This window comes from Brienomyrus brachyistius, chromosome 13, assembly GCF_023856365.1.
Source record: "Brienomyrus brachyistius isolate T26 chromosome 13, BBRACH_0.4, whole genome shotgun sequence".
Taxonomy (NCBI): domain Eukaryota; kingdom Metazoa; phylum Chordata; class Actinopteri; order Osteoglossiformes; family Mormyridae; genus Brienomyrus; species Brienomyrus brachyistius.
Window position 1 is genome coordinate 18,666,167 of NC_064545.1, and position 16,239 is coordinate 18,682,405.

Here is a 16,239-nt window from a genome sequence, read left to right on the forward strand (position 1 = left end):
TGATAGGGACGCTGCCGAACACCAAGCAACCTTTAATCCTTTGCTTAGTACCGTCTTCATTTCTCCTTCCCTCAATGAGCCAGGACTAACTGCTATTGCATTTCATGTAATTAGATAGTCTTAATATGTAGAGGCAACTGACAGTTCATAGCTGAGCTCTTTCTCCAGTTATAAATTGATTTATAAAAAGCTTAATAGGAGTGTTATCTTCTGTGTGCAACCCAATCACTATGAAAGCTCATTAAAGTCACAAAAGCAGAAAAAACTATTAATTTTAAACACATGATTATGCATCACATGGCACGTTTTATTTAAAATGCCAGGAAGAGGAATAATGGTGTTTTAATCTAAAAGTAATCACTGGGTATCTAAAACAGTAGGGTTATAATTTGGATTACACAGTGTCAACACCGGTTGCTGTTTCCATTTTCGAGAGCTTAGCTCAACTATACGGGTTCATTTGCTTAATTAAAACGAGAGGAACTGCCACCTATTTACAAAAAAGCTGAGGATATGTGGATTACTTTGAAGTTATTAAAATATGTGCGCTCTCTTGACTGAAGGGGCTCTTTGAATTCTTTGATATTTAAAAGTGATATTTCTCGCACGTCTCGCGAACATCTAAAGGAGGAACCAGCCGCCTTTTTCTGCCTCATGTTAGTAGCTGCTGATTCTCTGTCAAGTTTGGATTTCTGCAGTCGCTTCTGCACCATGTGATGAGCAGGAAGGCGACTGTACATCTCTGTTTTCGATACCTGCCTATTGTTTCTTGTCTGTGAACACAGAGAGGAGTTTGGGAAATTTCAGGGTCAATTTGATTGGCTGAACGACCTTGTAAACAGCATTTCTCAAAGCGGCCGAGATACCCCAGCTGATTATACCCTCTCATCTTCTGTGTTTACACCACCAGAGGTCTTCTGGTCACTAACTTCAAGTACTTCAGGCCAGATTTGCTCCAAATTTAAAGCTTTAGAGTCTGTTTGGACTTGAGGGAGATTCAGCTCCTGTACCATTTGTCCTATTTCGATGATGTCATCGTGTCTCATTGCAGGTGTCCATGTCCTGACCATTTCTGTCCCTCTGTCTCTCTCCCACTGGTCTTATGCCTCATGTGGTCCAAACTTTTCCACCTGTTTTTCATAACATTTACACTTCATCGTGTCTTCCTGCATTTGGTATCCGGATAAATATATTTGTTCCCATTTGTTATTATATAGTCTGAACGTCTCTGTCCTCCTACATAGTTTAGTGATCAACTGTCTGTCCTCATAAGGTCTGCATTGGGATTCTTTATCTCTACCAAAATTCAAGCTGTCACGCAGTTAAAATTCAAATAAAAAAGTATAGAGTCCAACTGGGCCCCATCTTTCCGAATATCATCTGTGGTCCAAACTGAACTACCTTCATCTCCATAATCAACATGTCTTTATTACAACTGATGGTAATTCTAGTTTCCACTTCTAATGTGATTATTGACGCTAATAATGCTTCATTGTGGGTGACTCATTGGGTGGCACTTTTCTCTCAAACCTCCAGGATTAGTGGTTCAAATCCCATCTCTACAGTATGTGTGGGATTTGCATGTTTTACCCGTATCATGGTGGCTTCCTCATACACACAGTTGGCAGCCATAAAATAGTTCGTAGTGTATGGGAGTGAGGATACGTGTCCAGCGATGGACTAGCATGTCCAGGGTGAACTCAAGCCCTGTGCCCCCCCCACCCCCACATGCCTTAGGATACAGCCCCCCCCCACCTGTGACCCTGACCAGGAATAGTGGTTAGAAGATGGATGAATCGATATCCTCATTGTTCTTCTTGACCGCATATAATTGTAATTTTCTGTATTACGATGGAACTCTCAGCTACTCAACCATTGAGACCGTTTCCATGCGATTGTTTCTATGGCACCATACAACAGACCAACAAATAACATAACAAAGAAAAATGTTATCTCTCTGTGAAGGCAGCCAAGCAAAAGTGGGATAATTCTCTTATCATCAGAGGTAATCAATGCCCTGGCTTTGTCCCTGGGGCCTGATGAATCACCCAGGCACCCTTGCTAGCCACTCCGCCTTTCCTTGCATTCGGTGCTCTTCTGTGGGTGTTTTCAGTGGGATTGTGATGTATAACTGTGTCGTGGCTTGGAAACAGAGCCCCGTGATGTTGTTCTGAAGTCCTCCAGGTTGGTAGGCTGGTTTGGTACTGGATAGCTTGTTCTAATGCCAGTAGACTCTGATAGGGATTGTAATTGTTTATTTTTTAGGATGGATCAAATCCCCTTTCAATAACCGCGTATAACCATTACCCATTCAGGGCTGTAACCTGCGAGTTCATGCCTGGAATCAAAGAATGTCTGTGTAATTAAGTATAGAAATAAAAACTTATTTTTTATTAATATTTCCCATAGAAAATGGTTCAATGGATTATGGGTCCTAAACATAGAGCTGTTTGTGAGCCAAACAGTCAGTGCTAAGTGGTCAGTGCTAAAAAATTAATGTTAAGCAGTCAGTGCTGAGCAGTCGGGGCTAAATAGTGAGTGCTAAGTGATCAGTGATAAGTAGGCAGTGCTAAGCGGTCAGTGCTAAGTGATCAGTGAGAAGTAGGCAGTGCTAAGCGGTCAGTGCTAAGTAGTGAGTGCAAAGTGATCAGTGATAAGTAGGCAGTGCTAAGCGGTCAGTGCTAAGTGATCAGTGACAAGTAGGCAGTACTAAGCGGTGAGTGCTAAGTGATCAGTGATAAGTAGGCAGTGCTAAGCGGTGAGTGCTAAGTGATCAGTGATAAGTAGGCAGTGCTAAGCGGTCAGTGCTAAGTAGTGAGTGCTAAGTGATCAGTGATAAGTAGGCAGTGCTAAGCGGTCAGTGCTAAGTAGTGAGTGCAAAGTGATCAGTGATAAGTAGGCAGTGCTAAGCGGTCAGTGCTAAGTGATCAGTGATAAGTAGGCAGTACTAAGCGGTGAGTGCTAAGTGATCAGTGATAAGTAGGCAGTGCTAAGCGGTGAGTGCTAAGTGATCAGTGATAAGTAGGCAGTGCTAAGCGGTCAGTGCTAAGTAGTGAGTGCTAAGTGATCAGTGATAAGTAGGCAGTGCTAAGCGGTCAGTGCTAAGTAGTGAGTGCTAAGTGATCAGTGATAAGTAGTGAGTGCTAAGTGATCAGTGATAAGTAGGCAGTGCTAAGCGGTCAGTGCTAAGTAGTGAGTGCTAAGTGATCAGTGATAAGTAGGCAGTGCTAAGCGGTCAGTGCTAAGTAGTGAGTGCTAAGTGATCAGTGATAAGTAGTGAGTGCTAAGTGATCAGTGATAAGTAGGCAGTGCTAAGCGGTCAGTGCTAAGTAGTGAGTGCTAAGTGATCAGTGATAAGTAGGCAGTGCTAAGCGGTCAGTGCTAAGTAGTGAGTGCTAAGTGATCAGTGATAAGTAGTGAGTGCTAAGTGATCAGTGATAAGTAGGCAGTGCTAAGCGGTCAGTACTCTCACAATAAGTCTGTGCCAGACCTCCCTTGAATCAATGTCCTGATGTCTCTGTATCTTTTTATAGTGACTCCTCTGCTACGCAGTACTGCCTTCTGGTAAACACAAAATCCGCACAACACATATATCATCACACTGCTTAGCCTCTTTGTCTGCCTGCTCTTATTCCTCCCACTAACAGGTCATAAACTGGAGTGAGACAGCCAGCCTGTTGTAGCGTTTAGAGAATAGACCCATGTGTCGGGCAAATCCAGTATAGTGATGCTATTGTTTTTATCTGCCCACTGCCGGTCTCCTGTCTCCGACAATTTAACCACGATGACTCTCCCCCAGCCCATGTTGGCCATCTTCCATCATCAAGACATTTTTTATAAACTGTGTGACCCTGCATTTGTTATTTCTGCCTTCTAGAGACAATATTGTGCAGGAGTGTTACTTATTTTTCCAACTAGAATAAAGGAAACTTGCTGAATCATGTGGACAGGAAGCCTTTATTGACAGACCTGAATCTTTCAAAATTAATTATGCAAATTGACCAGAATGTATCATTTTACACACAGGGTTTGTTACCAAGGCTGAAAAGCTTGGGAACCAAGAAGAGGACTTTCACCTTGTAAGGTAATACCTCGGTAGACAGTTTCATATCTGCGGCTTAGCAGCCAGAATAAATAAAACTTGTCTGTCACATCATGAAACAAAAGTTGCGGTTAGTCTGAACCTCCATGGTCCTAGAGCCTATGAAGATTGGTAGCAATGAACATCACCTTTCTAGGAAATAATGAGGCTTTCAAATTTTCGTAATTTTTAGTTAAAGGAAAAAGCTCTCAAAACTTAGACAAGCAAAGGGAATTTCAGCTTAGAGATAAAAAACAATTACAGCGTGATATAACAAAATCTAAGACACAAATCCCAGTGCAAACAGCACCTCCAAAGGAAATGTCAACTGTGAAGATACTTTTGTGGACATAGAAACCATCCAATCAGACAGAGAGATGTTCTGCTGCACCTACTTGAAGGGCCCTGCGTGCACATGAAAGGATGAGCCTGACACAGCGAAGCTGTAAACAATCCTAATAGACGATGGCATCTCGATGTCTCCGTGAAGAAACGGCAAGCACCTATGCAAATTTCTCATGATAGCTTTTGGTAACGGCCTTGCTCCATGGCCAGAAAAAATTGAAGGAGTTCAGATTAATATCAAAAGTTAACTCTGTGATGGGTGCCTTGAACCTGGAATGGACAAGCTGAGGGATCCTGGGACCCAGAGGTGACATGTGACATCCCCAATGAAAGAACAAGCTCTAATCCTGATATTTTCCTCTCTGCACAAACACCCCTTTTTTCAGGGCAGAAGAATGTATTTTAAGGTAGCTGGGAAAACAAGCACCGCCGGCAGGCAGACCATGAGGCTGTAGATGCTACAGTACAAGGTTCTTATCGCTTTTCTTGTCGAATCTATGGCAGGGAAACATGTTTCCAATTGATCCATGGCTAATTAACTGACATGGTAACAACTTATTGGATAAATTAATTGAGGACAACTTGAGGCAGCTGGTGCAAAGTAGCGCCTGCTTCTCACTAAATACCTCCCTGTTGGTGATCCAAGATCTCCTCTGCTGCTCTCTCTCCTCCCCACTTGCATGTGGACAGGTTACCCAGACCTTTATTCCCTATTAAATTAAAAAAATAAATTTAAAATCCCTTAAACTCTTCCACAGAGAGAATGGTGAGAATTAGGTCCAGGTGAGGCTCTATGGTTCCCGCAGAAGAGTTCAGCGAGAGTTCACAGGTGGAAGGGGAGAGAGTTTTAGGACGCCCCGGGCCCCCCACCTCCTGCCAAAGATGGGAAAGGACAAGCTCAGCAGATGTTGCTCGGTTACAATTAAGCTGTAAAGTATTTTTTCACGATGTGGTTGCCCCTGGCAGACAGACGAGTGACGAAACGGGGGTGATGCTGTCAGGAATCACGCTCTGTGACTCCTCCTGTGGTACAATGTCACCTTTCGTGTTTGTTAGGGTTAGGGTTTGGTTGTTATATGAATGTATAAGCATATAGAGTTTCCCCCCCCCCAAATGCTATTTCTATGTCACTGTTTTATTGGGGGGAGGGGACTTCACTAGATAAATAGAAATTGTGATTCATGGCCGGAATGATGGAGAGTGGAGGTAATCATGCTGGACCCACTCTGAGGCCTAAAACGTGGCTGTATATTTTTGTGGCGCTGAGCCAGGCTGATCGAGGCCTCAAGCCGCTTTTCCCCACCCCTTGCTTGCACGTGCTCTGCGACACATTGCCCCTGGATTAATTTAGCTGGGGAGTGGGGGTGTTACAGTAGGCCCCAGATTGGATCAAAACATAACCCACCAGGGGAGAGCACACAAGCCTTATAGCTAATAACTAAACCTAACAGTAAGATAACTCCGGATACCGGCCTAAATACGTAATTATATATCTCGGTATGTGCTGATTATCAGTGACTGTGTTGTGTGTCACAGGTACTTCTCTTGTTTGGGAACCTCGGGGAATAGAAGGTACTGGATGTAGCTGCTTCACTGCCTAGCGGGGCACTCGTCCGGGAAGGTGAGACGCGTTGGGTGGGAGAGGCACTCTGATGTCAGGGTGGGGGGGGGGGGGGGGGCTCGATTAGGCCACAGTGTCCACATGGAAATGCTGCCAGACAGAAAGTCTGCTCTTCCCACACTTGGGCCTCTTACTACGGTACAGAGATGCTCATCAGGTCAGGAAGAAGGGGCAGACTTAATTAGGCCCGGTGACGTCAGAGAGGCCCAAACAGGATGGGAAAACAAAAATATTTGACCAGAAAGCCGTGTGTGATAAATTAAAACCAGATGTCTCTATTGTATGGTGTGGAAGTCAGGTGATGAGTTCCACTCTCATTTCAGCCGCTGCATGTTCCAGCAGACATGACCAGGCCCCGATTCACAGCCAGACCTTGTATGCAGCTTCTCGCTCTTTCGGCTTTTCTGAATCCGCCTTTTTTTTCACTCCTTCGTTCTGCTTTTGCACCTACGTCTGTCCCAAAATAAAATCTCTGTTCCTACCTCTCGCTGTGTCAGGTGGCATTGTTTGATATCCTGCCTGGATCTTACAAGAGTGTTACAAGATTTTATAGGCATGACCTTTCATGTGTCAGCATTTAATTTATGAATTAGTTCACATTCATTGCCAAACAAGATTTGACTGACTTCTTATCTGCTCCAAGTCTTATTAGCAGATTTAGCTAATGTAGCTAATAACATAGCCCATCCAGCTGATTTGGGTATGTGGATGTGTGTCCTGCTCCATACTACAGCTCAAATATAACAATGCAGGGTTAGATGTGAAAGCTCACGGGGTATGTGGTGTCAACGATCAAGGCTTGGTAGGAATGTTCCAGAAGCTGGCCCACTGTGCCCAAGCAGGTTCCTGTCTCTGCCCCCAGTCGATCATTTGACCAGAAAGATCAGCTTGACCTGTTCCTATGATGCAAGCACTGCTGTAGAATGCAAAACTCCTAGCATTCTTCAATCAGGAACTCAATTAACTATTTACATGTAAGAATCTTGGCCCAGGTTCTTGATCTGCCAAACAGTGTCTTTTAGTCCATATATTTGTGTGAAGTACCCCAATTCCCTCTTTTCGGTACCAACCGGTCCTACGCTCTGATACCGTGACCTTTAAACGAACAGTAAATGTCACTATTTATTCCCCTCTTTGCCATCATTGCACGGAAAGACCTCAGTAATCCGCTCTTGTCGAGATGTCGGCTTGATTCCCATCCCTCTCAGGACGTAAGTGCCTCCTGGGAGACGCAGATTTCATTGGCTGCTGCTGCCAGATCGGCTCGGGCTCTAATAAAATTAATGGCAGCAGGAAGCCTGGAGGTTTCTCCGCATGACGTCGAGAGTAACGGTGCTGTGGAAAACACTGGAATGTGAACCATCAAACTTCTACACCGAGGTCTGGGGAGGTGGATGTTGGACCGCCTCACTACACCCAAAAATGAGCTCTTGGGAGGTGGATGTTGGACCACCTTACTACACCCAAAAGTGAGCTTGGTAGAGATGGATGTTGGACCTCTTCACTACACCCTAAAGTGAGCTCTTGGGAGGTGGATGTTGGACCACCTTATTACACCCAAAAGTGAGCTCAGGGGAGGTGACTTTCTGAATAATCGCAACATGCAGAATTCCACCTCTCAACACAGATCTTATTTTTTTTGGGTGGTTTCAGACTTAAATTGATGGCATTAGCCCCTAAATCTCTAGTTCAGCTCCTTCTCTGCCACTGCATCAGCCTCATTAACTATGTGAGTTAATGGACTTGCAAGCTCAGAGTTGGCGCAGATCCCACTCTTTGAAGGCTTTTGGGGCTTTGAGGGGACGAGAGATGGGGGGGCGGTGGGGGGGTGGGGGGTTAAAGTTGCCTGATAAGTCACATCATTCACCTGTAGTAAATTTCTCATCATTTAAACAGCCTTCTTTTTGTGTTTCGGAAATTCTCGACACTCCAGACCTCGGTTTTGTAGAGCCGATGTCCATCCTGTGTCCCTACCTCTCCTTCCAAAATGGCTGCCTCTGGCTTTGTTTTTGTGCTCCTTCTCTATTTGATGAAACCCAGCGCCACTCCCCGCGCATCCTCCCATCAGACACACTGAGGTACCCGTTTGGCTTTGCGGGGACTGGACGCCACGGACACCGGGCAGGGAAAATGGCTCTGTGAAGGTATTGGATGCTTGCATGGGCCTGTCCATTTAGGAGAAAATCATCAGCAAACATCACTGAAAATGGACGGATGAATGGATGTGTATTTGAAGGAAATGCAAGAAGTCGACAATCATTATCATTTAGCACTCCTCTGTGGGGAGATGGATTAAATATAAAAGGATCTCAAAAATGTAATGAATACAAATGATGGAAAAGGTAGTGAATCATTAAAGCAGATAACTGGTTTGGGACTTTTCCCGGCGCACGCCCACTGAACATGAGCCGGGGCTGCGCAGGGCTGATGCTCTGCAGGAACCCACAAAGCGAGTCCTCTTCTCCAGCATGCAGAATGATTGCCTTCCTTGGCAGGCCAGACGCACCTTTTACCGACGACAAGCATCCCTGGCAGAAACTCCCCATTAGGAGGTAACTGCAACCGAATCAACAGTTGGCCCACCGGGACCGCGGGACGCTGGACTAGATCCAAAAGGAGATGATGGAGACATCAGTGGTGCTGCTTCCATACACAAGATGCTCATCTGCGCCCTGCCTGCAGATCTGAGCTACTTCAGGCCCGTCTGCTCCTGGATTCAGCCGCGAGGACGATTCAGCGTCCACAATGCTGAAGGTGCACTGCTGTGCTTTAATCAGACTCCTTGATGTAGGGGGCGCCGTAGGTGCATATGTGTACTGTGATATCTTCCTGGGAGCACGGTAACTTACTCAGGAGGTGCTCCCGCTTAAAGAGGGACCAGCGCAACTTGCGTACAGTGCAAAGTCTTCCTTGACTTTGATGTGACGTGAAGGGGCTACGTCTGAGGAGCCCAAGCTCACAGCCTAATCCATGCAGGAGCAGCAGCCACTGCCGGTGGGACAGTGAGGTCTTTCTGATTCATCCCAGAATCCTTAGGCTGTGATGTCATTGCATTCTGAGTGGGAATGATGGAATTAAGGAAGTGACCTGCGTCTTAGCAAGATGGCGGCATAAGCTGACTTCTGTCATTTGATTTTGCTCAGTTTTAAAAGCTCCCGATGTGATGCCACAGGTGCACTAATGTCCACTAATATTAGCACGCTGGGGGCGGGGGGGGGGGGGGGGCAGCCAGTCGACCTTGGACTCCCAGAGGTTTTTTTCTCCCCTTATTTGGCAGTTTTTGGTTCCTCTCTCCTGTTATCTTCTGTATAAACGATATAATAATGGATTGCCACACACCCTTGTCAGAAGCATTAGAGGGACTCTGTTGTGAATGGCGCTATATAAAAATAGATAGAACTGCAATTGAATAAACCCCAGTGTAGGATGACCAGCGAGCACCCGGAGAGCATCCACTCAGGGGGTCTGCTGTGCCTTGTCTGGGCCGCCCGTGACTTAGCAGCCAAACCCGGCCCGTCGGAGAGGAAGCTGCCCCCCCCCCCCCCCCCCCCCGACCCCAGTCTCCATGATTCCTGCTCCTTTTAGTCTGCTTTCCACCTTTTCTCTAAACAAATGCGGCCTCTCTGGGTTTCTCCTATTACACTGCCTCCTGTGTCTGCATGTCCACCGCAGTCAGTATTTCTCTCTATTTCTGACTAGCAGGAAAACTGCATTTATTCTTCGTTCGTTTCGTCCATCTGAGCTGGATTCCTGTTCTGACTTCCCTGACGGAGTTCCGTTTTTGTGCCTCTCAGCAGAGATCATTATTTTCGCTCACAGGCCCTGCTTCTGCCCACATTGTGTAATCGTTAACGTATAAAATTATTTCAGTGTGACTTATTCACTCCGATGCCCTCTGGCGAGCCGGCTCCCCGTACAGGGCTACCCCAGCCTGGAGTCCTATATTCTGCCTGTCTACCACCAGGATAAGTGGCTAAGAGATGGATGGATGGATGTTTCACTTTGAACGCTGTGCGGAACAATGAAGCCTCAATAAAACGCAAATATGTGGAAAGTGCCCAGAGCTCTCACAGTGTAAGCAAAATGCTGTATTGCAGGAGTCAATATTTTAAAAAATGCAGATTTTCTAATGGAAAAACACAAAATAAAAAATACAGACCATGAAAATTAAGTTGGGGATGAGAGAAGAAAGATCAAACACAAGCTGTGGTTTTGGTGTTCTGAGCTTTGAACAAAGATGGGGGTTCTGCAAGTACAGGGAGCTCATGCTGATGCTGTGATCGCTGCTACGCTCCGGCTAACTTCCTCTCCGAGAGCCAGAACCCGCAGCTCCTGTCTGCCTGCTGCCAGTTACACGGCGACTTCGGGTTCTCTCTTGTTCTGTGAGTCTCCCACACTCTGTCCCTGCAGTCCAGCTCATCTTTCAGCAAGTGGGAACACGAAGGGTGAGAATAGTCCATAGCCTTAGGCGCAGGCTGCAGGTTCGGCTGCGGATCCCTGCTATCTGACCTTACAGCCAACCCTTACGTTCATGCCTAAGACCCCGAGAAGCAAACTGCCGTTTTGCCATTTTTGTCCTAGATACTTTAGCTCGTTTTTTTCCGAGGGTAGATCTGTCAGACTTTTTTTTTTAATGTTGAAAAAGAAGTACTTGCTGCCTGTACATTTGTGCTATAGATTTCACTGGGTTCAAGGACAGTTCATTTGTTCAGGGCTGAAAGCTTCTTACAGACTGCAGGTCGGTACCGGCAGTACAGAGCCATATGCATCTAGGGCTCCAAGTGCTGCAGGCAGATACTTGAAAGGCGAGCACAGAGTAAACACACACTTTCCGGCACACGGTGCCGAAATGTTATCCCATAATGAGAAAGAGCAAGGCAGTCAGACGATAAACAAAAGAAGGCCCACACTCCCACGTTTTCATTGTTGGCGAGGCCTAGGACGACTCCCGACCTGTCAAACCAATGTCGTGGTTCCATGCACCAAAGCACACGGATTTAGGGCTGGGCGGCTCGAGTCTGTGAGCCGGCCTTTGTGCCGGGACCCCTGATGAGAGGCCGCTGGCTGAAGTGGGCGGCGAGACAGGGCAGCTCTCACCACAGAAGGCCCACGGTTCAGACACCGCATCTTTAATAGCATATTATATTAGCAATACATACTGCAATTACATAATACATTCAGATTTATCCACACAATTAGGGAGTCACTTTACTGCCCTTCTTTGAGATCATAGGGGTGTTCCATGATGCAGGATTTCTCAGATATCTGGGTTAACTTAAGCTAGAAGTTATGACTGTCCTATAAAAGTTTGGGTAAGAAGCATTCCTATTGGACGATCATGACTTCTAGCTTAAGGTGACTGAGAAATACAACTTTGTGGAACGTCCCCCAAGTAGAAAACAGGATTGGCTGTGTATGGGTGGGAGTGATAGTAAAAAACAAGTGACTCATTGGATCACAACTCAAGAAAACTAATTCCTCTGAGAGAACTATTCACAAACTCAATTCAGACAACCAATTGTCTTATTGAGTCTGTATCGATCTACAGCCGAAAATATGTTTTCCGGATTCAAGAATCCTACAAGCCAACTGAGGTTCAGGGGAGACATCGAGTTTCATACATACCTAAAATGATGTATTGGTAGAAAATATGATTGTCCACTGCAGTGATGTGTTTGGGATTTAATATTCATGAGCTCCCTTCTAGAGATTGACACCATGTGAACGAGAGTGAGAAAACTCACTGCAGGGTTCGACAGAGCTGTGTGACCTTACCGTTTCCCTTTTTGTGACGGTCCCCATGTTTGCATGATTCATACATTGTCTGTATGTGGATAGTCTGTATGTGGATCGTCCCAAAGTGGGGTCGGATAGTGTTAACTTCCAAAACCTTCGCTATTAACAAACAGCGTCCAGGGGCAAATGGAGAATTCTTTTGCACTCGCTTGCTGTGGCTTCACCCATTACAGTACAAATGAGAAAACGTCTCCCGAAGGAGATTTAAGTTTTATGTACGCAATTCAGGTCTCACATGCTAGCAACATATAGCAGACCCAGGGCCTGTTAAACTGCTGAACAGCAGCATGAACAGCCCAGCTCCCATTGTTTCTCCCCCTGCTGACATTCTCTGTCTTAAGGGGAGTCTCTATTTTGTGGTAAATGCAGGTATTTGACAATGAATCCTACCCTAAATACCCTGAAAAAAAGAGCTTACACTCCAAAACTACACACGCTGAACATTAGCTGGTCGTTAGCTGGTCGAAACTTAAACCTTTAAAATTATGCTACCCCCAGTGATTCTCTCAGAGGGACATTTATTCCCTGGTGGCAGCTGGGATACTTCAAGCACTCAATTTATCTGTGGTAAACGAAGTCTGATGAAATGATAAAATTTCAGAGTGAAAGGACAATAAGGGCAAATGTAATAAGTGATACTGTCCTGGGTAAAACTGCATGCAATAATAAGGTAATCGAGTAAACATTTCGGTTACATTTTTGATTCTTATTGATTCTTATTTTTTTGCGGGTCTCTCTTCTCTTCCTTGTTTATCGAAACATTTTACATGCAGCACCAGACCAGGCATGGTGTTTATTCCAGAGAAGTGTTCTGCAGACAGACATGGTGCTCTCCAGGTCAGGTGTGGTGTTCTCCAGACCAGATTAGTTTTTTCCACACCAGGCATAGTGTTCTCCAGACCAGGTGTGATGTTCCAGATCTCTGACGAATAAGATAAACAACTGCATCGCTGTGATCAGAGGACATCTTCTGATGTCACATTAATTCACCTTGGGCAGGAAAAGGCTGGTTAAACAAAGCAAATAGCCATGAGAGGAGTTAAGTGTTTCCACCGAATTATGCTTGTGTGTCTTCCTGAGCTGCTGGCCTACAGCATTCTCAGAGGGCGGTAATGGCAAAATTATGCAGGTTCATTATATGTTTGCAGTTTGTTTCTTTGGGAACATGCACCTTTAACCTCCCTGGCCATAGATAATTCCAATTCCAACGGCAAAACAGAGCTGAATTTAATGGCGGCGCTTACAGCGACAGGAGCCCACTAAATTGATCCTCTGTGCACTAATAGGTGCAGTCATTTTTGGGAGCCATTTACATACAGAGAAATAATATTGCGATGGTTAAAGACCACAAGCGCGAACAGAGATGCGAAACGCGTCCTGCCATAGCCTGCATGGTGAGCTGGACAGGGCTAGGAAGCAGAAGATGAGAGGCTGAGGTGCTAGATGCCTTAATCTGGAGTAGCAATAAATACACATATGTTTAGCAGTCATACCCAAAACATAGTTTAAATATTATGTTAAGATTACATGTGGTATGAGTTAGAGGAGCGGGAATAAGAAAACGGTTTTTAATTGAGTATTTTTAGGCAAAAACACAACCTATAATTATGATGTTTCAAAGTGATTTGCACAGTGAATTCATTTAATCTCCCTATAAAGATGAACACTAACACAGTTATTATGCTGGAAATTCACACATCGCATGTACATAAGAGGCAGAGCGTGGCCTTTGGTGAGGAGCCTCTCAGTAATTACTACATAGTGACATCGTTGCAGTATCATGCTCTGAATGTGGCATTTCATTAGGCCCCGCTGCTAATAATGTAATTTTAGGTGATGTACCACCCCCAGCGTCCACCAGGTGGCCTCGTTTTGCTTCTGGAAATAGCATTTGTGTACCACCTGAGCAACAGAGGAATAAGCACGTAAAGAAAATATTAACCTCCTGCAGTCTGCTCTGTAAATGTGTGGCTCTGTAATTGCCATTGAAAGCACAATTTGAAATTTTCTACTCCATGGGTAATGAGATTTGAATATGCATTTTAAAGACCTCCACAAAATTGGATAGAGTGTACACTCAAGCCCCCGGTTTGCCCTGTATGAGATTCCAGATGTGCTTCCCTCCCCCCCCCAGTGAAGAATTGGATGTTTTGCACAATAGGGAGGGAGAGATTTGTCTGGGAATGGAGTGTAAAACTCCCAGTATTCCAGATCAACGCCCCCACCCACTCACCCACACACCTGGTGCCAAACTCCCATAATCCACCTTGTTTAGGCGGTGAGGACGGCAGAGATATAGATCCCAGGGCCACTCACACTGTCAAATGTGCAGGCTGCCGACGCAACCTGCAGACGGGCGACTGAGTGCAAAACGAACCCCAAATGATAAACGGCACAATTTGTCTCGGAGCTGGATGGTGCATGGATGCATATTCCAGCAAAGAATATTTATACTTCAAAGGAATGGCTTTCCTGGCAGACTCCATCCAGCAGGTGGCATAGTGATTAGAGAGCTGAGCTGCTATCCGAAACATTCCTGGTTAAATTTGAGAGGGAATTTGCTGGTGGGTCATGGAGCAGGCTGCGTGAGCTGCACCAGTCAATACGGCCAAGCTCAAAAGAAGAAGCGTGAATTTACTTGTCTCTGTGTTTTACTTTGGTCGAAAGGGAACATTCTAGGGCAACAGAGAACTAGTGCAGAGGGCAGCAAACAGGTTCAAATGCATGTGATGCAGAATCGTCAGGGGGATCATATGGCAGAAGAGCTCAGGTAAATGCTCAGAGAGACGTAAGGCCAAGTAAATAAAAACGATAGGAGTGGAAGTCATTTCCTGCAAGAGAAAGGAAAGGATAAAGAAAGTGAGGCAAGGCCCCGGCAGCGGGGCATCCAATGACCGAACGCGACATCTCCGCAGGTTATCGCACCTGTGCAGGTACGCGTCCCCCACCATCGCCTGCGGTGAGACAGGGGCTCCCGACCTGGTGCCAGTGAGCCCAAGCTTCCGAAACAGAGAGAGATGTGAAATGCCACCCCCCCCCGGCTGCTGTTAAACAGATGCTCCACGTCTAGGTGGCACGGGGTGGGGGTGGGAGTTGGCTTATCAGTGTCACTTGTGACAGACGACACTTGTGCCACGCGTGTTTGAGACCCATTTCTCCGGGGCTGGAGGATGGAGTCGTTTCTGCCAGCGGCCCTCCCGCAGTGCGGCCTCCCTCACCTCTGTCAAGTGACGCCTCGCACCAGCGTGCTCACGACTGGCGTGAGCCCGAGAAATAAATAAAAATCCGCTGTCGGCGCCAGACAACCTGCTTCAACGCCTCTGTGCCCACCTTCTGCTTGAGCACGCTTCCTCTGTGACTTCTCGTGTCTTACCGAAATGTGGGAAAGATGGCATGGAATTAAGAGAGGGTGACACTCAGTGGTCAGACACATCTGTCCGGCAGTTTTAACAGGTCTAACCAATCCAGCTGTGTGAAAGAGTAAAGCGAGGGGATGCAGACCGAGGATGACGACCTTGTCGAATGACCAGAGAGGTCTAACTCTGCTGATGGGAGTGAACCTGCAGCCCATGCCAGGAATTACTGGGACTTATGGAGCAGAGACCCTGGACAGCAAGCTATTGTATTAATAATTATAAATTATATCAACTATATACTACTCCCAAAACTAACGAACATGCTGGATAATTAAAAGAAGCTATCAGTTTCTGCTCTTAAATGGGTTTTCCCCCGTTTCCAAAGCTGAGCTAATCCCAAAATATATTTGCTTATCAGACAATTTTATCTAAAGCGACTTCCTTATCGTGCAATTTCACACTTCATTTATACTGCTGAATGTTAACTGAACCAATTCGGCTTCAAGTGTCTCACTCTTGGTTGCAAACAGTAACTATACTCTTGGAATTTTAACCTGGATTTCATTCGTCACTCAGCCATTACCGCATCCCTTAATAAACAAAATATTGCTACTTCTGCTGTTCACTTTCTTTGGTTAAGAGCGACTCCGAGATGAAAGAGGTGTGGACACTGTTGATTAACGCCAGACATACTGGACCTGCATAAATCTGTGACCTAAAGTACACTTTGTTTTCCTCTGTGATTTAAACGTGAACGAATTTCAAGCAAAGTCATTCAAGAAAGATTAAAAAATCGATGCAACGAAACCAGTGTTGCTAAAAGGAGAAAGACTGGAAACCTAAGACCTCTAATATGACTAGTAAAAAAAGCAGCAAGAAAAATCAGTAAATCTTTGCCACATAAAGACACGGCTGGACTATAAAAACGAACTGAATGACTCCCTGTGAAACGGAATGCTTACAGCTAATGGTCAAAGGGCCGGTACAAGAAACAGCCACCACAGATTGTCGTACAAGGGCTATTATGTGGATTTTAAATT

The 16,239-nt window shown here is 45.6% G+C and overlaps 1 long non-coding RNA gene across 2 annotated transcripts; it reads left to right on the forward strand.

Annotated features, from left to right (window-relative positions):
• Window positions 1–1,911: 1,911 nt before the first annotated feature.
• On the forward strand, window positions 1,912–6,519 carry LOC125706344 (uncharacterized). 2 transcript variants are annotated; one of them, XR_007381977.1, is made up of 4 exons: window positions 1,912–2,005; window positions 4,027–4,084; window positions 5,963–6,047; window positions 6,371–6,519. It is a non-coding gene; the product is annotated as an uncharacterized LOC125706344 (long non-coding RNA). The 2 variants fall into 2 exon arrangements; XR_007381978.1 differs by lacking the exon at window positions 1,912–2,005 and adding an exon at window positions 2,121–2,184.
• The last annotated feature ends 9,720 nt before the right edge of the window (window positions 6,520–16,239 follow it).